Consider the following 22,052-nt stretch of genomic DNA (forward strand, 5'->3'; position numbering starts at 1 on the left):
AAGTGCTCCTTCCACGCAGACCCCGGGCTGCAATGGTAAATATAAGGCAGATGTCGAATGGAAATTAAACATTGTGCTCCCAGGGTGGCCTCGGCTGCATTCAGAGCTTGATTTAAAACAAGGCCAGAGTTCTTTCATCATTTCTTCAAAAAAAAAAAAAGTTTCAAACCTAAAGATCTTCCGAACAGGCACATACTTGACCTAGAACTTGGCGGTGCAGGACAATAAACGTGGGTAAAAAGCACCAGCACGGGGGAGAAAAGGCAAAGCGAGTTGTCTGCAGGATGTGCTGGGAGAATTTGCTCCTCAAATCACTTCTATTTCGGCATCCTGAGAGTTAAGAGGGAATCCAGGTGAAATATCTGGCCCCCTTTCTAAATTCCCACCAAAACCTCTCATCTGGGAGGCTCGGCCAGCTCGATATTCTGAAATATAACCAAAAAACAAGAGCCCAAGGACCCAGCAGTTTGAGGAGTATTTCTCTGCACGTTTCTTTAAGACTTAAACCATATTTCCATCACTCTGCCTGGTGTTATTAGACATGATAAAATAGCACGAGACATTTGCAATGGCTCAGATATTCAGCCTCAAGCAGCACATATTCGGTCTGCAGTGTTTGCTTTTAATAATTCCTGATCATGTACCAGCTCAGCCAAAATAACATCAGAATAGGCTTGCAAAAATTAAAGCCCCAGACTGTTAAATATCCTGCACACTCAGGGCAGTAAGGATAAATTTAAGGATTGAAAGGATGATGCTCAAATTTACAGGAAGAGTTAAAAGCACAAACCAAATTGCATTTGCTTCTCTCTCACTTTGTTAGATTTTGTTTTTAAGGCAAGAAAAGAAAAAATACTGGAAGTGAAATGAGTAGAATATTTACGACTTGAACACATAAATACGTTTGCACTCTTCTGGGCAGCCCCATTTTAGAAATCATTTTCTCCTCTCAGCAATTTCATCTCAAATGCAGTAAAACAAAAGAAACTTTTGAGGCCATGACTTTGTAACCTCCCTGAAGTTTTGAGCACGGGCAGAGCTGGCCTGTGCACACAAGACAATCAAACACACGCTTAAATGTCAAGTAAACTCCTGTCTAGATTAATTTTTTTTCCCCCCTCCACCAAAGGAAGAAATTGTGACAAGATTTTACTTGGAGGTGCCCTGACAAAGCAGCACTTTCAGGCACGAGCAGGACACTCATCCCCCCTTCATCTCCCAGCACAAGATTCAATCAGCTGAAACACAAACCTCATTCTGCACTGAGAGATTTTTTTCCCAAATAAAACCAATTTGCAAACAGCCTCCCTGGCCTCTTTTAAAACCCGTTTTCAATTGCTTTAAAACATAAAATAGAGATGGATGGATGGATGAATGAATGGACAGCTAGAGAAACGCTTTCAGTCATGCTTCCTCCCCCCCCACACACACCTTTAAAATTGAAAAGCATCAGTATCCAAATAGCAACAGGAAATTTTTACCTTGTGGCTAAATAGCTCACTGTTCACTTTGCAGCTGCCTCTATTTTTTGCTGGGCAAAAAAACACCAATACAAAAGTCTTTCCTAAGAAAACCAAGCTTTTGACATAAGGGCAGCGCCAAACGCAAACCTACAAAGAAATTTCTTTTTCCCCCCGTCCCGTCGTTATAATTCCTAATTTTGTGGGATGTATTGCTGGGGCTGTTTATCATAACAGTGTGCAATAAAAAGGACGACTAACTCTTGCAATTTTCTCCCTACTCCTCCCCTTGACAGGGGCCACTGATAGGGAAAGAGGCTCGGAAAAGCAGAGCAGTGAAAGGCTAAGAAACAATAGGCAACCATGGCTTTGACAATGCAGCCCTGAACCCTTTTTGCTCCCGCTGTGACACTTGCATTCAAGAGCAAGGGCGGCTGCCATCATAAGAATGGACAATGGCATGAGGAATACAAGGGAGAGGGGGGGGGATAAAAAAAAAAAAAAAAAAAAAAGGGAAATCAGATGAATTCAGAGCTAAGATGGCAGAGCTCTCACCTTTTCCGCTTTTTTCGAGTAATCTGGATGGAGACGTCCCGCAGAGAAGAGATAAAAAGGGTTGTGCTGAACTGTTGGATGGTTCTGAAGACTTCTGCATTTGCAAACGCATTTTAGAACTATTTGTAGGGGTATATATGCTGCATGCCATCTCTCTGTCTCTGTCTCTCTCTCTCTCTCCCTGTGTCTCTCTCTCTTCTGTTTTATGTCCTGCTATCTCCATCACACACCTCTAATAGTATGAAGACTTTCTGCCCATGTAAGTAAGTGAGAGTGTGTGTGTTCCTTAATGTTTGAATCAAGACACACGTCTGCATGCATTTCTAATCTAAGGAGCCTATAGCAGTTACTACAACTATCAATTAGTCAGCAATAGCTCGAGATCCCCATGTGTCTGGGTGAACAAAGGTGAGAAACACATGCAAATAGTCCTCCAGCACCTGGGTCACGTACAGTAACTTAGCCACCAACAAATAATTGCATCTGTTTCTGCCTTTTTTCAGTGCTCCTCGCTCGCTGGGATGCAAAGTTCCAGGTTATTAATGTGGAACAGCAGCACAATTAGGCATGGCACTGTATATTTTCAGCCCAACGACACAATAAAAGGAAATTAAGCTGAGCTGGGATGGGAATAAACAGGGGACTTAAAGGGTTTAAAGTAAAAGATGCTCTGAGCTGTAGCAGTGCTTCCATTTTTTTGGAGCAATTGTTCCTGAGTTAAAGGATGCAAACGATGTAAGATGTATTTGGTCGTTTCATATCTGTTAGATAAGAAACTGATTATTGCAGAGGAGACAGAGTGGATGCCTAATTTCCTGAAGTTAAGTCCATAAAGAGGGTAAGCTAAATCTGTTACTATTTTTTATTAATTAAGCGACTGTTACTTCTAAGATCATTTTAAGGGTGTTTTTCAGATGTTTTAGACTTAAGCCAAACAATTAAGAAGAAAGATACGGTACCTTTTACTCTCTCCTTCTTCTTAACCTCACAAAAATGAGCCTCACCTTTAAAAACTGTCAGAGTCAAAACGGACTTAAAAAAAAAAAAAACCTTAAAAAAATTTAAATTAAAAAAAAAAAAAAAAAAAACCAAAACCCAACCCTGAACAAAATCAAAAGCAATAAAATGCAAAAAGCTCCGAAATCCAGCACCACCCTGACTCCACCACAAGAAAAGACAGAGCTAGGCTGCGATCCAGAGAGCATTTCAGAGGTGACAACACAGGCTGGGGACAATGTTATTTACACAGATTTGATCAGAGCGGCCACGGGCTCCAAACTCTAATTTAATTTGCAGAAATTATCCAGCCCGCATTTCGGAGTGCGGGGAACTCCGAAAATGAAGCGGTTTCACAGAGTTTGGGGCTGAGAATAAGCATTTCTTCCCCCCATCATCCCCCCCCCCCCGTACAATATGCTCAGAGTCCTGCAAGGCTGCACAAACCCTCTCGTTAGCTCCCTTTCCCCTGATCTCAGCGTCCGTGGGAGGCTAATTAGTGACACCAAAGGCAAAATATCCGTGCTGCTTTTGGGCTCGGAGGAACTGAGTTTATTTAGCTTGAGACAGCATAAAGGAAAAAAAAAAAAATTAAATTAAATCATCTTCAATTTCAAATAACTAATGAAAGCAACCCCTCCCCAGCTCCCTCACCTTTTAGGAACAGCCAGTGGCTGGAAGGTTGGAGCTGCTAACGACACAGAAGGTGCTCAAGATTAAAGGAGAGCTGCAGGAACAGCCCGGCTTTGCCCCGAGAAGCCCTGGGTGGGAGCATCCCAGAGCTGAGCCTGAAAATAAAGCAAGAAGGGGCTGGAAAAACCCCGCTGCTCGGTGGGTGTTGTGCTCTGACCCGCCAGGCAGCTCCATTCCCAAACTTCGCTGCTGGGAATTGCAGGAGAGCAGGAGCTGCCCAGGGTGAGGAGCAGCACCTGCAGTGGCCGGGCTCTGCAGCCCCGGCAGGACCGTCCCCGCTGCCGGGGCAGGGAAAACCCTCCCCCAAAAAAACCCTACAAAAATAATCTCAGCCCTTTCGCCGAACAATGAGACCTTAAAAATCCACGTTCGGGAGGGTATTCCATGCAGATAGGCAGGGGGAGGGGGCGGGGGATGAGGACAACATTTCCCATCAATGCCGTTTATTCCTCAGTCTCGGGGAAAAAAAGGCTGTTCCCCCACTTTAATGGGAATTGCTCATCTCGTTTATCGGGCCCGTCTCGCTGCCTGCAAATGTCCAGCTCAGGTGGGAAGGGGCATTTGTTTAGGGGGTCAGGAAGAGAGTGATCACTCGATGCCTTGCTGGGGGTGAAAAGCAGTTAAATAATAGTAAAAAAAAAAAAAAAAAAAAAAAAAAAGGTCATTCCTGTGGTTTTCTGCCTGCTAAAACACTTGGGCACGCAGATCCGGGGATGGGAAAGGAGCTGAGGGAGGAAGGTGATTAAAACAGAAAGCTGCCTATTTCCAGCACTGTTATACATCCAGTTCTTCCAGCTTTCTCAAAAACACCCCATTCCCATAAAATAAGCCAGCTTTCTTTAAAGGGGAAAAAAAAAAAAGCCCCACACAGATGAATAGACACCACTAATCAGATGTAATGTAATCGAATACTCTTCTTCATCTAATCTGCCTGCTCTGTGTAATCTCGCTATTCTCCCAGCTCCAGCATTTGTAACAGGCATGACATCGATTCCCATCTCGGATAATGTTATTTCAGTGTTTTATTCTTAAATGAGGCTACAAGTTGGGTGGCTGCTTGGCATTCCAAACTCTTCATCAACTTCGCGCGGCGATCTGGGGGCGTAAAGAGAAGCGGGGCTGCTCCTCTCTGCTGCTTTTGAATGGTTGCATCTCCCAACCCTCAGAGCCTGGCACGGATTTTTATACAGACAAAAGAACCCACAGAATTTAAACCACAGAACTGCCCGGGATCAACGGCAAAAAAAAAAAAAAAAACAAAAACAAACCCCACCAAAGCTCGTTTGATAAGATCTGCCTGCAGCCAGCAGCTGGGAAAAGCTGAAATCTTGTCAGCACACAGCGCTGGTGGGGTTTTTTTTTTTAAATGTTTTCTAAAATGCGGAATGATTTCCTTAAATAAACATTTCAGCAGCGTCCACCTAGGTTTTCCCCAAAGAGAAAAGCAAGCCTCGTGTAATTTTACAGGACAAGCAGGATTCCCAGCTAATCGGACAAATCGTTCTGCTGGGGAAATGACAGCAGTGGGGAGAACAAACAAACCCTCTCAGACAAACAAATATATTTGAATGTAATAAAAATGTTGACAACTGTTATGTGATTAAAGCAATTGTTTTATTCATTTAAGGCCTCACCATCGGAATAATTTAAAATTAAGTGAGAAACATCAGCCCCTTGGGTTTTGCAGAAGATATTTAATTTGGAGGAATAGTTGTGGGTTGTTTTTTTTTTTAAGCATTGCTATTTTCAACGTTGCAAGATAAAGCTCTCTCTTTTTTTCTAATTTTATTTTAAGAATAGACCCCATTTAGGATTTCACATTGTAAATCTCCCTATGTCTGAATGCTGTTACAAGGTTTGACAATGAAAGAATAATTCATGTCAGACAAAAAGAGCCCTTCAATCAGCTTCATGCAGCTTTTCTCCTGCAGGGCTATGCCAAAACGAATGTGGAATCCTGAACTGAACCATCCATCACATTTCCCGAGTCTTTCAATTAATGACACTGCAATCAGATCGATGGCGTGTAATAAGAAAAGAGCTTTGCATTTCTATACCTATTAATTCGCTGAGTAACTCCAGTGGTAAAACGTGACCAGAAAGGGAAGAGAAAAGAAAATTTCATCCTCCTGGCGAGATTTTGGGGGATGTTGAAGCCACGCTGTACAAGGTTCAGTGTCACCCCAAGCTCTGCTCGGAGCAAAAATCACACAGGGGGGTTTTTTGTGAAAAGCAGCACAGTCTCTCTTCCAGACAGGTATTTTCTGCTAACTGAGCGTTTTCTAGGGAGACACTCTAAAGAGGAGCCTGTTTTTCTTGCAGGCTGGTCAGGGGTGTCCCAGGGCAGGATGTGCAGCCTCCTTTTGCAGTAATTAGCCACCAAATTCCCAGATCACAACACACGCCGAGGACGGAGCTACCTCACGCAGTGATTGAACCTCCAACAAAACGAGCTGGGAAGGGGGTGAGGACAGTCAGGACACACACACACCAAAAAAACTCTACCAGCAGCCCTGGGATGAAATTAGGGTGACCTCACGTCGGTGAACTGGCATAAGATATTTTGGATCGATGACAAAAAATTATCGAGGCTTTGCAGAACGGAGCTGCCAAGCACATTTCAATTCCCTTTCTGCAGGCGCTGGGGGGGTTGTTTGGAGAAGCAGAGAGCTACAGGCAAGGGAAAAGTGCAGCTCACCAGAACAGAGCTGTGATTAAAAGGAGCTAATTTGCAAGTTTTTCCTCTTAAGAGGTAGATTTTGTGCCTTAAAATGCCCGCCTTACAAAATAACGCCTCTGAAAACTGAACTCAGACCAAGAGGCTTCACCACCTTGGAAGGAAGGAGTGATTTGGAGGAGACAAGAGTGGATCACCAGCAGTGGGAGAGAAATCTTGGCTCCAGAAAGACCCCCTTGTGTTGCCCTGGACAGGAAACTGGAGGTGAAGTGTCCCCACCAACCCCAACCCTTCCTCTGGGTCAGAAAATCTTCAACCTCCAGCGCTGACAAGAATTTCAGCAGCTTTGGCTTCACCTCAAAAGAAAAGGAGCTGCAGCTGGGATAGGAGATGGAGCTGGGTCAAAACCTACAGAAAGACCTTCTTTTGGGAGCAATTGACTTTCAGGGAGGTTGTGTACTTTGGAAGTCTTCAGAAAAAGGGAAAAAAAAAACAACTTTATGAGAGAAAACAAGGAATGGAACAACAGGAAACAAGGGAGGTTTTCAAGGTTCACTTCCCCAAATATAAGAGTGCCCTTAAAGGATCATGTCTGGCTTTTGCCTCTTGACGTCTTTTATGATCAAATTTCAGCAATTTCAAATTTCAGCAGCCTCTCCAAAAAAAAAAAAACCACCAAAAAAAGAGGAAAGCTTTATGAGTGCTGCAGCTGAATGTGCCCATCCGTGCCACACACAGGGAGCCAGACACAGGCTGAGCACCCAGGATGGGAACTGAAAACTCCAGGGCAACAACAGCGAAATGGGACAGTGCCCATGAGCTGACTTGCAAAATAACTGCAACTCAAGCACAGTCTGAGATGCCCAGACAAAGAACAATAAATAAATAAATCATGTCGAAGCAGAGACAATCCCTCTGCAATAAAACAGGAGAGCTGAATGCAGGCTAAAGAAACGTGAAAAAATCAAATCTGGGATAAGGAGTGGTGAGGCTGAAAGGAACTTGGAATAGGAAGGTGAATGCAAAATGTTTGTATTGCACATCACCACATCTTGTCCCCTCTCCGCAGGGGACACAAAGACACCATCACAGGTGTGTCAGGATCCCACAATATTTTGGAGGAGCAGGTTTTGGAGCTCACACACCTCACCTCAGTGACCTCCAAGGAACAACCACGCCTCTCCTGTCCTACAGAACAACAACCCCAAGTGGTTTTAGTGTGCCAGCAGCTCCACACAGGGAGGTGTCTTCAATCCCAGGGACTGGGGGGCTGTTCCTGCCATTACACAGGATTCCCACAGCTCATCCATGCCTGGAGATTTCCAGCTCTGCCCAGTGCAAGGCACAGTTTGTGCTCCACGGCTTAACAAAGTTCAAATGTCTTGTCTGCGAGCAGGTCAGGCAGAGGAGGGAAAAGGGTGCTGCTGCCTCCAGCCATGATTTCAGCTCTGGCTGCCTTCCAGGAGCTCACTGAGCTTCAGAAGGCATGGGCAGCCTTGCTTACATCTGCTTCCCTCTGCTCTAGCTGCAGACACACTTGCACACTGCTATTTTCCTTTTTTTTTTTGCTTTTAAAATAGGTTTGGACAAGATTTCGGGAGGCATCCTCAGGCCCCTTCTCCTCCTCCCTTCTCAAAGGAGCTTGGGGAGCGATCACAGCAAATGAATTTGATGAAGAGAAGGCTTCTCTAATTGCCTGCCTTGTTCAGGGCTGGGGCAAAGGCAGCATCTGGGCTCGTGGGGAAGCATCTGTCTGCAAAAGCTGTGGGGCCCCTGCCAGCAAAGCCAGGTACCTCCTTGCTTCTAGACAGACAGGCAAAAAATCCTCACCTGGACTGCCCAAAGCCATGGCCAAGCCCAAGCTTTGGGAGGCAGGCCTTTGTCCCATGCATTTCTGGGAATTCAGCTGCCAAGGGACAATCCCAGCACTGAAATAGTCATTATTCCTTTTCTTTCTTTCCACTAAAAAGACACTTCCCCAGTGCTCCTGGTGCTCCTGTCCATGATTAATACAACAATTGCAGGCCAGCATTAAAGCAATCAATGCAACAAGGGCGCTGCTCCTCAGGCAGCACCTCTGAAATGTCCCTTGTGCCTCCTCCTCTGGGAATCCAACCTCAGCCTTCTCCAAATCCAGAGTGCTGCAACCACCCCTTCCCATCCAAATAAAAGTATTTCAGTGTCTGCCTTTTACAAACAGCACAATATTCACAATATTGTTGAAAGGTAGGTGAGAAAATGAGAGGTAAACCAAAGGTGGGTGAGATCACGGAACTGAGGAGATGGGTTGGGTTGAAAGGGACCTTCAGTATCATCCAGGTGCTGAAATATTTGGAGGATGTGCACAGAATTACAAGGCTGGACATGGTTTAAGTTCTTAAATAAAGGGAGGGACATACATTAGGACAACTCTGTGTTTTCTAGGCACCCCAGTGAGGCAGGAGCACACTGGAGCCTTTAGGAAGGACAATGTGCTGCCACTGGAAGCACAAGGGTTGAGGAGTCAAAGCCCAGGGTGGGGTAGGGCATGACCTGCTCAGAGCCACGGGCCTTGGGGTGGATGATAATCTAGCACAGTATCCCACAGTGGTAGGGAGAAACAGAGATCCAGCAGCAGGAATTGTGCAGCAAGATTGATTTCTTTAATTATCTTACAACTCTTTTATAGACTTTTTTTCTTCATAGCCTAATTGGACAAAGGATCAGCCACCCCTTGGGGTGATTGGTTAAAATCCTAAACATCCATTGTCAAAATATTTTCCTACTGTACCATAAACAAAGCCCTGCAAGGTCACAGGTGTTCATAGCTTATAGAACTCTGCTGATACCTCTGTGAGAGAGAAAAGTATCTCACGGGACTGGAAAGAAGCAAGAGAAATTCTTGCTAGCAGCATATCTGCATCCACAATAATCCTCTGGATTTATTTCTCCTTCTGGAGGTACAGCATGAAAGCTGCAAGTCTGAACCATAGCAGGATTCCCAATGAAATTTGGAGGCTGCTCCACAGCTGAGAGCAAGAACCAGCCCCCTTCAGAGCCCTCAGAGTCCATCAGCACCCAGACAGCAGCAATTAGCTCCTGTTCCCTCATCAGCAGCATTCCCTCAGCCATTCAATTAACAAAAATATTTTAGTGGTGCCAACTTCGTTTTAAAAAAGAACTTTTTAAATTTTTTTTTTTTTCTTTCAAGAGCCGTGGAAGTGCCTGGAGATGCCATAAAGGTTTCAGAAAGATGGGTTCTACTTAAAAACACACAAAACCCCCCAACCAACCACTGGGCCTTTATCTGCATCTCCCAACTACTAAACTTCTACATTCTAGGCATTACATGTTTAGGGCTGACACTGTACTCGTATTTTTTGATGTAAAATTATTGATGTAGCCTCCCTACACAAGTGGGAACACTTCCAACAAACTCATTTCTTCCTGACACAGGATCTAAAGTAGGATCATTCCATCTCTGGACTTGCCCCCTTTACTGGTTAAAGAGATTCTGACTGACCAGCACCATTCCTAATTTCTAGATATTTAAATCTAGACTTCTCCAAGGGTGCAGCCCTTAGATGAGGAACACCAGGATTTCCTACAGGGCTGTGGCAGCCAAAAACCGATAAAACTCTTGAATTTCCCCTGACATTTGAAAAGAATAAATTTCCAAAGCCTTGGCCAGTGTTTTAACTGTCCCACACAACTTTGTGCCATTCAGACTGATGAGTTTTGTGCATTCCTTTCAATTCCCAGGAGTGTGAGCTCAGGAGAGAGTGGTTATGGACAATGTTATTTCGGCTAGTTAAGCAAATATCTCATTAATTCAAGTGTCTGATAATTTCCTTCTGTTTGTTACCTTGGTCCTCACCCTCTTACTGTTCTTCTCCCTCTCCTACACTTGTAAACATAACACACAAACAGATTTGCTCTTGACAGATACAGTGATAACTCTCAGAAAAAGGAGCTTAATCTTAAATAATGCCAGGATGCAGGAATAAAACCAATCTATTTATATTCCTGTGGGCTAGAAAATAAGTCTTATTCACTCAAAAGCTGAGAAATGGGATAATTGGGCCCTATCAGATGCTTATCAGATTTATGCCAGTGGTTAGTGAGCCTTAACTGCAAACACAGACATATCAGGGCTCTTTTTAGAGGGAAGCCACCTCTCCTCCAAGGGTACATTAGTCACAGGGAAACTGTTGAACCTGGAGAAATAAAACTTTCTTGGTGGTCACAGTAGTCGCCTTGTGGAAGAGTTTATTACCCTGACATTAGGCTGTAAAATTACCATTATTATTGAACTCCAAAGGAGCCACTGCTTTTCAGCAGTGGATTGCACCAGGCTGAGCGTGCTCTGAGTGGGATTCAGAGCGCCAGAGGCAGGATATGAGGAATTTACACTGCTTTTGCTCACTGGAGGATGTGCAGGAGCTTCAACACCTGTGTAGGAAAGGTCAAGATTTTTGGTTTCCCCCCAAAATATTCCCAGACCAACCCTATTGAAGGTTTCTTATCAAAACCTTATATCTAGTAGAAGCAGAATAAAATTAATGCCCTCTAAACAGTTCTTGTCATCTAAAAATATAGGACAGGTGATCCTGCAGAATAAAACCAGGAAGTTTGAACTCCTATGTTCACCTTGACCCCTTCCACAGGGAGAAGAGGCCACCGGCACTGGGCAAGCTGGATGCACCTCCCTGTCTGTGTCCTGGGTGTGGAAGGCTCTCCAGGTACTCATACAGCACCACTGAGCTGTTTTCCAAGTTTTTCAATCCAGTTTCTTTTAGGAACTCGCCTTCAGAGGGAGGTTTGGGAAGCTGATCCCGTACAAACGGCATCGCCGCACCGTAACTCACATTACCGATGGGCTTGCTAAAAAAAGTGCCTGGAGAAGCCCTTGTGAGGGAAATTTAGCCTGGTCTAAGTAGGTGGGGTCAGCAGTGAGGGTTTAGCCCATTTTTCCCATTGGGAATCTGGCCCAATGGAGGCAGCAGAACTGAAAAAACAGCCATCCACAAACCGTGATCAGAGGCTTAGGTTTCGAAACCGTATTGAGGTTGCAAAAACAAATTGACATCAACATATGGGGGAAGTCTGAAGTTGCAGCAAACATTCGCAAATGTGAGAAACTTTGGCATGCAAGAGTCCCCATTAAATTCAAATACACAATGCACAAGATTAAAGTTATTCAGAGGCATTAATGTTTGCAAGATCAGACCCCTGAGATGTCTCTGTGTAGTAACAGTTACTTTAGGTTTAATCTGTTATTGCATTAATATCTATAAAGAGCATATATAAATACAAATCAGATGGCAGCTGCAGTCTCACTGAAGAAAAAGATTGAAGGGCTTGGTGGGGGGAACTAAAATTTCCACAATGGGAACTTCCAGTGTCACGTATTTTGGGATTCTCAAACTGCAGCTATTTTCTTTCCCCCCCCATGCACAATGCACACACACACGGATATGTGAGAACAAAAAGGGCAAAGAAAATAATTAGGGAGAGAAGGACAATAAAAATTGTTTTCAAGTGGACAGATTGCCCTTGCACAGGAGCAAGTGATGGTCTGAAGCATGGCAACCCCCCTCAGATTTCTGTGAAAAGCCTGATGTGCTCTACTTAACACTTAAGAAAATTCACTGGGGAATAATGGCCTCTAATTTATTTTGGCTACAGTGATGTTCGTCTGTGCTTCTGTTAATCTCACTCTGAAGATTTCAGGGGACTTTTGAACTGGAGCCTGGCTCATTCTCCAGTGCCTGGTAGTTAATCTGCTCGGATATTTCCCCAAATAACCATCTGCTCCACCTTGTATTTGTTTCACTCCCCGACTATCTCAGCTCTTGGTCCGTCCTGCTGGCTTATTCAGCACTCTTTAAATTTCTCCTCCGGCCTTATGTCTGGTTGCTTACGTTTTGGACAGACAATAGAGGTGATACAGGCCATTATTCATGAGAAGCTTCAAGTGTAACGTGAGAAACATCTCATCTCCTGACCCCTGTTAGCATAAGAATTGCTGATAAAATTCTGGACTGAAAGAGAAGGATCTTCTGGGAAAAATATCGGCAAAAGTTTCACTTGAGATGGGTTTTGTAAGAATAATCCAGATTAATTCTCTGCCTAAGGACCAGATCTAACTCCTGGTGCAGTTACCAGGACTCTGGAGAGGCACTGTGGGACAGACCTTAGAGGCTGTGGAATTTTAAAGGGAAGAATATTCTGTACCACTCCCACCGCCTGTGCTCGTGCATTTTATATTTTTAATCCAAGGATCACGAAGTGATTTCCACACTTGAGTTAATTTAGCCTCCAAACACTCGTGGAGAGGGTGTAAATATTGGTTCCACATCTGGATCACCTGAATTAAAGAGTGGAGAGATCTCCTTGGATCACCCATCACCAAGTCACCAAGTTCTAACCAGTTTCTACTTATTTTAGCTGAGTTACATCTGAAAGAATTTGGGGTGGAGCAGTGGGAAAATCCCAATCTCTGTCAAAAATCAGCACACACTAAACTGAGAGCACAAGTGATCATGGCAAGCAAATTTTGGCCACAATTTCTTCTTCTTTATCCTTGTGGAAAGGAAGACTCACGAGCAAAGTACTGATGCTGTTTGTGCCTCCAGTGGGATTTATTTCCCACCAAATTTGCCATCGGTAGGGTTGATTTAGCAGGAGCAGAGCCCTGAGTCTGCTAAGCACAACCAAACCCCATACCCCTTTAAGGGAAAGTATGAAATAAATGGCAACCAAACCAATTAATACCCTTGGATGGATTAATGGAAACAAAAATCTCCAAATATCCCAAACCCAAATCGAAACCTGCCGAGGAATGTTTATGGATGCTCCAACTGCTAATGGCATGCAGAGCCTTATCCTTCAAATATCACAGGTCAATGGAAAAGGAATATGTGCATTTCCAAATGCTCCTTGCTTGGCTGATCCATCAATATGATAACTAATACATACTTAAACTCCTCGATGGACTCCCTGAAATTAAAACAACCAGAGAGCACAGAAAAAGCTTAAATAACCATTACCAATGGATTTCAGATAAAAGTCAAGGAATAATTCCACAAAGATCACCCAGCACAATCAGACCTAATAGCTTTGGAGGTGGGTGAGGGAAGTGGGGAGCTGGCAACCAGCTCCATTTCATATGCAGAGGCAGTTCAGCAAAAAGTCTGCCCAGATTAAAAGCTTGATGAAGTTGGGCCAAGCTGCTCTCCTCACTAATTGATGGGGGAAAAAAAGCCATCAGTAAACAAACTATTTTCTCCTTCCAACAGTGAAGAGCAGCTGTTTGCTCAGAGATGGGGTTTGGGGACAGGCTGCACCTTTTCTCTCCTGGTTTTGGGATGCTGCATGGGCTGGGATATCCCTGTGGTCACTCGGGGTCACTTGTCCTGCTGTGTCCCCTTCCAGCTCCCTGTGCAGCCCCGTTAGTGGGGTGAGGTGCAGAAAGGGGCTCTGTGCAAGCCCTGCTCAGCTGGAACTAAAACATCCCTGTGTTATCAGCACTGTTGTCAGCATGAATCCAAAACACAGCCCCATGCTGGCTTCCATGAGGAAAATTAACTCTACGGCAGCCAAATTTTTAATTTTAGCATCACACAGAGGTTTCAACCGAAATTAGGGCGCCTCAATGCTACAGACACACTCCCCCCTCACTCCACAACCCAGATCCTTAAGTAAAATATCAAATATTGCTCAATTCACCACAAAAGCAGGCAACTGAGGAGCTCTGGAAGAACAATCTCAGCCCTGAGTCCAAGGGAGAGCATTTCCAAAACAAAGCAAGTGAAACATGGGTCGGGGTTAACGCTGAGCTCACACAGACCTGAGAGGAAAAACTCTCCTCTCTGGACATCTCTTCCTGTAAATCCTCTTTTGGGGCTGTCTCTCGGGCTCTCCTCTCTCCTGGGTGGAACCCTGCAGCTCTTTGATTTCCCTGCATATTTGCAGCTATGTCATTCCTGGCTGACCCTTCCCAAACCTCAGATGTTTTCCCCTCGGAGCTGCAGGAGAATTATCTGTGCTTATCAAGACACCAGCACAGAGCTGGGCTACTCTTAAGGCTTTCAAGGTCTCCAGCAACTTTTTGAGAGGGTGGGGAAACCAGGAGGAGAGATTGGAGCCATTTTCCCCACAGTTCCAGCCTTCATTTTCCTTTTCCCCCACACGCAGCCAGAAAAATAACGTCACAAAATTCTGGCTGCGGAGCCATTCCTTGGAGAACAGGACAGTTGCTCACAAGTTCAAGTTACTTCAAATCCTGTCCAAAGTTGTCCAAATCTCCACTTCCCGTCCTCCTCTCCCCTCCACTCACACAGTCTCTTCCAAAAAGAGTGTAAATCGTTGTTATTAAAGATGAAATTTGTGGGTTGTGAAGCTTGAGTGCTTTAAAAAAAAATCAGACAGACCAAGTCAGCTCAGCCCAAATAAAACTCCAGGACCACAGGAGAAAGTCAGAGGAGCCCAAGCCCCACATCTACACTAAACCTTGACACCTCCACATTTCATTTGGGGTTCTCTGACCTGCTTTAGCCTCTTCTCCCACACAACATTTGATTCCTATCTGGGCGTTGCACTTCGAGGTTTATGGGAGCCCTTGTAGGTCTTGGTTTCTTTGAAGGGGCTGGAAGAACATAAATTAGTCCCAAACGTCTGGGATTTTCCAAGAAGAAATCTTTCCAGGAACAAATGAAGAACACAGGCTCCCAGGGCCCCTCATAAATTCTGGCAAGGAGAGGCCTGTGCTTCCATGGAGGACATTTCAGAACAACACTTCCCGAGGTATTTCTGAATGCAAAGGTGTCTGCAAAAGGCCTGGCCAACAAAGGTGGGAGAACAATGCAGCAAAAAACAAATGAAAACCTTTTTTTTTTTTTCCTTCAACTAAAAGAAACTAGGCCTGGTTCCCTTTGTTTGACACCAGCAGGGCACCATTCACTGCCCAGGAGTTAATCCTGATTTACTGCAGCACATCCCAGCGCAGGAGCCACTCCGAGTTCCCTCAGCCAGGGAATCCAGCACAACGCTCCCACATCTGCAGCAAACTCAGATCAAATTCTCCTAATCACCCACCTCCCTTCCATGCAGTCTGTTGACCATTAAGGCAATCACATGAATTTGTAAGTCTGAGATGGGAGAGCCGTGTGAGCCTCCATGGTTGGGTTTCTATGGAAACAATTCCCCCGGCATCCTCGGTCCACATTCGGTATTCCTGTCTGGCTGCCTCGTTCACACACTCAAAATCATCCCTGTTCTCCAGACACTCATCTCAGGAGGGTGATGTTTGCTGCTTCTTCCTGTTCACCCATTGAGCTGGACATCACTGGGATGAGCAGGAATGCAGCAGTCACTGCACCCCACTCCTGACCCAGAGGAATCGGGATGAAGGCAATGACAACATAGACTGCACAGGCCTTTAGGGGTTTTGTTTGCTTGGTTCAACAGGCAAGACTGAAAATTGGTCCTAATTATAGAGGTTTGGCCCCTTTCACCCCTCAGTGAAGATCATGATTTGCCAAGGAAACTGATATTTGTAGCAACTTCCATGCAGAAGCTGCCACCTTTCCATCTCCTCCTTCTGCTCCCTGGCAGCTTCACCCATCCCATAAAAGCAATTACTTATGGGAAAGGTGGCAGCTTCTCTGCTCCCCGTGCAGCCAAGCTTCAGCCCTGGGATGGAATCACTCCCTGCCCAGCTGGAACAAGGAGCCGGCGAGGGAGCCAGAAATTAACCTCTCGCTTAAAATTTGGCCATGATGCTTCAATTAACACTCCATCCTCAGGACAAGTCCCACCTCCCAAGCACCAGGGCCTCCATCCCTTCCCTTCTGAGACTGCTTCGAAGTACAGCGGGCTTCACACTTCATTTTCCTCAGAGCCAGCCCACGTTTTTAATTGCTCGGCCTCACTGTAACTCAATCCCCACGGACCACAGGGAACAATTCGTGCCTTGTGTCTGCAGAGCAGCCACCACCCCGATCCCCTCAGCAAGGACAGAGCTCAGGGCTTCTGAGGCTGGAAACCTGAGCTGCTGTGCCTCCTCCAACCAGCCCCACTCAGTACCTGGGGTATTTATGGACTGCTCCTCTGGGCAAGTGCCACATCCCCTCAGGGCTGGGTTACACCTGCAGCCCCTCAGAACTTCCCGTGGCAACATCCCACATTTTCTGGGACCGCTTCAGACTTCTCTCTGCTGGTTCAAAAGCTGCCTGTACTTCTGCAAGAGCACGTGAAGAACAAGGTGCCAGAAATGCCCTTTCAGTCCATCCTTTGCCAACACTCAGCTGAAGAATTAAACAACATTCTAACCTTGCTGGCTTCTTGCCAGCATTTTGGGGAGGTGCTATAGAAGGAAGATGTCCAAAAATCTTCCACATTTAACCGCTCTGCATTCTGGATACAGCAGGAATTACCTTGCAGGAGTTAAAGCACCAGTTGCCTCCCTAAACTACCACTTCCACCCCTGCTGTGCCAGGTTTTAAAGAGTGCAAGGGCCACATTTTTAGACAGTGTAATTTGGCCCAGATCCCCTGGCTCCATTGTTTTCACTGGCACGGGGGTAAGTTACACCAGATGAGGATATTGCTCGGAAAAGATTTTCCTTTAAAAAAAGCACACAAACAAAAACAGGCTCAGACAAGACCAGGGATTTTGAAGCCGCATTCCTGTCTCCAGAAACTTCCAATGACTTGCAGTAGTCTCTGCTCCACCAAGCCACAAATTTGTAACGCTTTAATCTTTCCATGTAAGTCAGTTCCTCTCCTCCCTTAATTGTTTTTGTTGCTCTTCTCTGAATTCCGTCCAATTTACCACACAGTGCAGACTCCATTACATCCGAAAGGCCAGAAGGATGGTGTACAGAAGCTCATTTTCCAATTCTATGACCTCAATTCTTGGGAGGATTTCAGAGCCCAGACACCAGGCTATAAATGAAGAATGTACGCCCGTATAGCTGGGTAATTTAAATGCATTTTCTGTGAATAAATCTACTCGGTACTTTCTTGATCTGTACAATCTTCTGCCATAGGGGCCTAACATAAAAATACTTCAAAGGCTCCAACAAATTCCCTCAAGATGTGATCTTCAGCATTTCAAAAGCTGAAAGACATAGACAAGGTTTAAAGTGATCATGATATATTTTCAAGGTAACACTCTTCAGCAACTCCTGTTCACCCATTTCTTGAAAGTGAAATTCCATCACCTCTCTCTATATAGATCTTTTTCACTTATTGACTCACTTATGAGCGAGGCAAAGATGAAGGGAATTTGACTTTTGGTTAGGGTTTATTAGACCTCATTATCTTTAAATGAAGCACAGCAATGCTTCCTTCCTTCCAATACCTGCTAGACAGGGCCAAGTGGCAATCCCTCACCACTTCCCTCGCCTCTTGCAGCACTAAGAACGTTTAGATTTGGATTCAAGTTTCAGCCTCCATCTCTCTCCCTGTTTCAAGCTGAAACACGACCCTGTGTAGTAACACTTCGGTGAAAGATTATTTTTATGTCACACCTCAGTCCCATCTCTGATAGTAATTATACATGTCGAGCCCGAAGTCAAAAGAGATTTTAAAACTGGTGCTCTGGGCTGAAACCAAGATTCCTCCTGCCTGCCTTCCAACCAGTTCCATGACAACCTCCCCGAGACTGCGGCATATTTAATGAGAATGCAGATGATCAATTGCAGCCCGCCTTGCATGGTTAACTCAATCAACAAACTACTAATGACTCCAGCATGTTACAGCTTTTTTGGCTAATGAGAACCGCATTGACCAGATTTTTCCCCTTCTCCCAGGATCAAACGCCAATATGGAACGAGTTCTGCTACAACTGTAACTTTAGCCTGCAAGCAAAACGCTGCCCGGCCAGGGGACAAAGCCTGAGTGTCATTAGGGAGCCCAAGAGCCCCCAGAGCCGTGGGCCAGCCCTTCCCTGGGATGTGTCTGGCTGCTGAAACCAAACTCCTGAGAAACGCAGAGCTCCCACCTTGGTGCATTTCGAGGCAGAAAAGCCTTTTGTTCCTGCACCATCCCACTCCCACTCCTCCTCCTCCTCCCTGCTTTCTGCTGCAGGGTAATTTGTAGCAGGTGAGAAGTAAATACCTTCTGCTTCCTCTCTCTTTCACTTTTGTTGCTGCAATTTACCTCCATTTTTTTCTTGCCTCCTCCTCCAAGCAGAAGTCAATTGACCTCATGAAAGAATCCAGGGATCTATAGAGATCAGAGAGTTTAAAAAATGGGAGTCTTACACCTCCTCATCACCAACAAGGAGCATTTTCCATATGGGAATCCAACAGCTGACCATGCTCTAAGCAAGGAGTATTTATTGCAGAGCTTGAGATGGGAAACAGTCCGTGGGGTGTTATTCTGCCTGTTACCAACCACCGTTAAACAAAGGTTTGCTCCCATGGAAAGAATTCCAATCACTCCAGTCATCTTTGGACCAACACTTTGTTTCTTTACCAAATAACCTTCATTTTCTGCTACGGCCTGATGTACAAAATGGCCAATTTCTGAAGCAGATTTTCCATCCTGTACCCTGGAGAAAACAAAATGCTCCAGTCTGACCAATTCCTCTCCATCAAGAGCAGACCCTGGTTTCATTTTTGGCTACACCATCATTTTGCTGGGTGACCTCCTTTCCCCAATCCTCCACTCCCCCCTGTCAAACAGGGATAGCACAGAAGGTTTGCTCCTCTAGGAAGTAAAACTGCTACAGAAAAACCCAAACCAGGCATTATTTTTCTTCTGATCACACTGGGCCATCCCTGACTGTCCCCAAACCAAAGCAAAAAGCAGAGAAAAGGAAAAATCAGGGCTTGTGAATCAACTGGAAAGCATCAATCCAGATTTTTTTTTCATCCTAAACTCTTTGCTGGGATCCCTCTGAACAGAGGTCACAGAGGATGCACAGGGTCCATCTCTGGGGACTGTGCTCCTTCCTCTTTAAGAGATGCTCCTGCACAGTTCCCCCCACTTTTAAAGGCTTAAATATTAAATATCATTCAGCCAAGTACTGGTGGGGGTCCACACTTGACTTCATTCCTCCCTTAGCACTGTCCTGGGGCCAGGAATTCAGACACTGAATGACCTCCCCGGGCTGGGAACTCCTCCCCTTGGGCTGCTCTGCTCCTCTCTGCAGTGGGACACAGCCCGTGCAGCTGTGGCCAGAGCAGAGCCTGGCAGGAATGGGACTTCTCCTGCCTCATCCCTCTGATTCAGCTTCCCAGCCTCTCCTGCAGCTCCTCACACACCTTATAGGAGCAGCTTCCTACTCCCTCTGGCTTCAGCTTTCACCCTACAATGCCAAACCCCTTTTTTCCCCCCTCCTCCCATCCCCATTTCCATGTCTGCTGTACCAACATCCTCTCCCAAGAGCCACAGATCTCTCTGCTATGGTGACCTGTCCTGATAAAGGATCTTTTATTCATTTTTAATTCTGAAGGGCCGAATTTTTAACAGTTCACCACCCTCTTCCCACACAATTTCAGCTTTCCAAGGAGAATTCCAGTGGCTTGTGAGCAGTAGCTGGAGCTCCACATCCACAAGAAGGTCTCCACAGCTGAGAGTCCTGCACAAACACTGATCAAGTTTATCTCCTCCAAACACTTAACTTGACCCAGCAAAATTCAGAATTAGGGCAAAAAGGGTGAGATTTAAGCCCATTCTTGTCCACTGCAAGCAGATAAAATAAGAGAATCTTTAAGTTTGGGAAAGCCCATGGAGTCCAATCACTAATCCAGGTAGGAGCCATTCCCTCCCAGCCTGGTTTAAGAGATGTCAAAGTCACTTTATTCTCCTGGACATCAAGAAGCCAGGCCTCGAAATATCGGTCTGGCAACTCCTATGGAAAGTAAACTCAAGTTACAGTAAAAATAACTTTACCAATGCTCTTGGTTCTCATTTGTAAATGGAACAGGGCTTTAGCACAGCCAGGTTTTTGTGCTACTTCCTCAGATTGCTTTTAGGTTCATTAAGCTCCAACTTCAGGACGAAAATGGTAGCATTTGATTTATGGGTACGGGGGAAGAAGGATGAAATGAGTAATAAATCTCCCAACAGTGGTGTTCCTCCAGCTCTCTGCAAGCCAGAGCAAGGAGCTCCCAGATTCCAGTCCAGGATTACCACCTGATGTCCAGGGAAAATCATCCCCCTGCTCCGTGCCTCAGTTTCCCTGATCAGAATAAGGTGATGCCAACTGTGAGGCTGAATTCTGGGACATTTCAATATGAAACCGCTGACTTAAAATGGGTTGTGGCTCCTGAAGCAAATATGAGAAAACAAATGAATTCTCTGCCTGGTTTTTGCCTCTTTTTATTGCCTTCAAGGAGTGCAGAGGAAGGACCAGGAGGTTTTCTGGACAGATCAATGAAAGTAACACCCAACAAATGACCTTTCCTCAGCGTCTCATAAGTACCTGTCAGCTTCAGGAGTGCCACCACCCTCGAACGGAGAGATTTAAAGCCAGACTATTCATTAGAGAGCAAACTATTATTCCAGAGGTTTAAATGAATTGGCCAGTGGCCAGCCTTCCTCACTGCTTAGGGACTCCTGGGAAAAGGGAAAGTGGCTGCTGCTTGGTTTGCACAAAAGCACAGAGGAGGGGAAAATAGGATTTAAAGAGGAGCAAGAACCAGGCTTGTTCAAGTGGTGATGGTCTGACACCCTCAGAAGATGGCACGAGGGGTAAGAAGATTTAAGCACCATCAGGGAACCATGAAAACAAGTCTGGAAATACCAGACATGGCTCCTGTTTTATGGCATCACTAAATCAGCCAGCTAAGCTGACTCTGAGGAATGGCATCAAAAGGTGAAGAGGTTCGGAGAGTGCCTCAAAACCCCACATTCTTTCTGCAGTAGATACCCCTCACCACGTGCAGTTCTGAATTAAAAGCTAAATATTCTTCTCTGGTATAGCTCAGATTTGCATTAAATATCAAAGCAAGAGTTACAAACCTCACCTGAATTTTGCTTGCCCTGCTGAGGAACCCTAACTAAGTTCTGGGTTACTCTACTCTATAAATGCACCAGAACTTTACCATTTATTCTCCGTGAAGGCAGCAATTAAACCTGTGCAAGGCAGTTTCCCATCAACCACTGCACAACATTAGCACAGCAAGATTTTCCTTTGGGTTAAAGGCAGCTCCAGTGCTTGCTAACAGCCCTGGGGGAAATATTTGAACACAAACTCAGTCTGCAGCTTCTGTCTCACTGGTGTTGGTGAGGATGGTCACCTTCATCAGGTCCTGGAATCTTCCAGGGACACCTTCCTCTGTCCCAAGGTGGTCCCAGCCCCATCCAACCTGGCCTTGGACACTTCCAGGGATCCAGGGGCAGCCACAGCTTCTCTGGGCACCCTGTGCCAGGGCCTCCCCATGCTCACAGAGCAGAATTTCTCTCTAAATCTCCAATCTCAACCTCTTTGCTGGCAATTTGAAGCCATTCCCCCTTGTCCTGTCACCACCTGCCCTTGTAAATGGTCTCTCCTGTGAGTCTGACACCCAGAAATCACACACAAAATCCTCAGGCACCTAGACAACTGTTCCACACCTTCCAGGAAGTTTTCTTACATAAAATAATCTCCTTCTGCAAGGTTTGAAAGACAAAAAAGCTGCCATTACTTCATCACTACATCTCTACAGACTTTCCCAGACACTCAGCCCCACCACA

The 22,052-nt window shown here is 45.4% G+C and overlaps 1 protein-coding gene across 21 annotated transcripts in view; it reads right to left on the bottom strand.

Moving 5' to 3' along the window:
* Positions 1–22,052, bottom strand: part of LOC138098406 (uncharacterized) — a 167,649-nt gene that overhangs the window by 106,577 nt on the left and 39,020 nt on the right. For 5 of the 21 annotated variants that reach the window (XM_068994949.1, XM_068994950.1, XM_068994944.1 and 2 more), the window contains 2 exons: positions 18,486–18,593; positions 16,450–17,484 (listed from right to left, as the gene is read on the bottom strand). The exons of 11 other annotated variants lie outside the window; for them this stretch is intronic. The gene's annotated coding sequence lies outside the window, so the exon portion shown is untranslated. Of the gene's footprint in view, positions 1–16,449; positions 17,485–18,485; positions 18,594–21,343; positions 21,506–21,952; positions 22,010–22,052 lie in introns of those variants that run through there. 5 more of the 21 variants (XM_068994947.1, XM_068994960.1, XM_068994951.1 and 2 more) reach the window with 4 other exon arrangements.

This window comes from Aphelocoma coerulescens, chromosome 24 (assembly GCF_041296385.1).
Source record: "Aphelocoma coerulescens isolate FSJ_1873_10779 chromosome 24, UR_Acoe_1.0, whole genome shotgun sequence".
In the NCBI taxonomy this organism is placed as follows: Eukaryota; Metazoa; Chordata; class Aves; order Passeriformes; family Corvidae; genus Aphelocoma; species Aphelocoma coerulescens.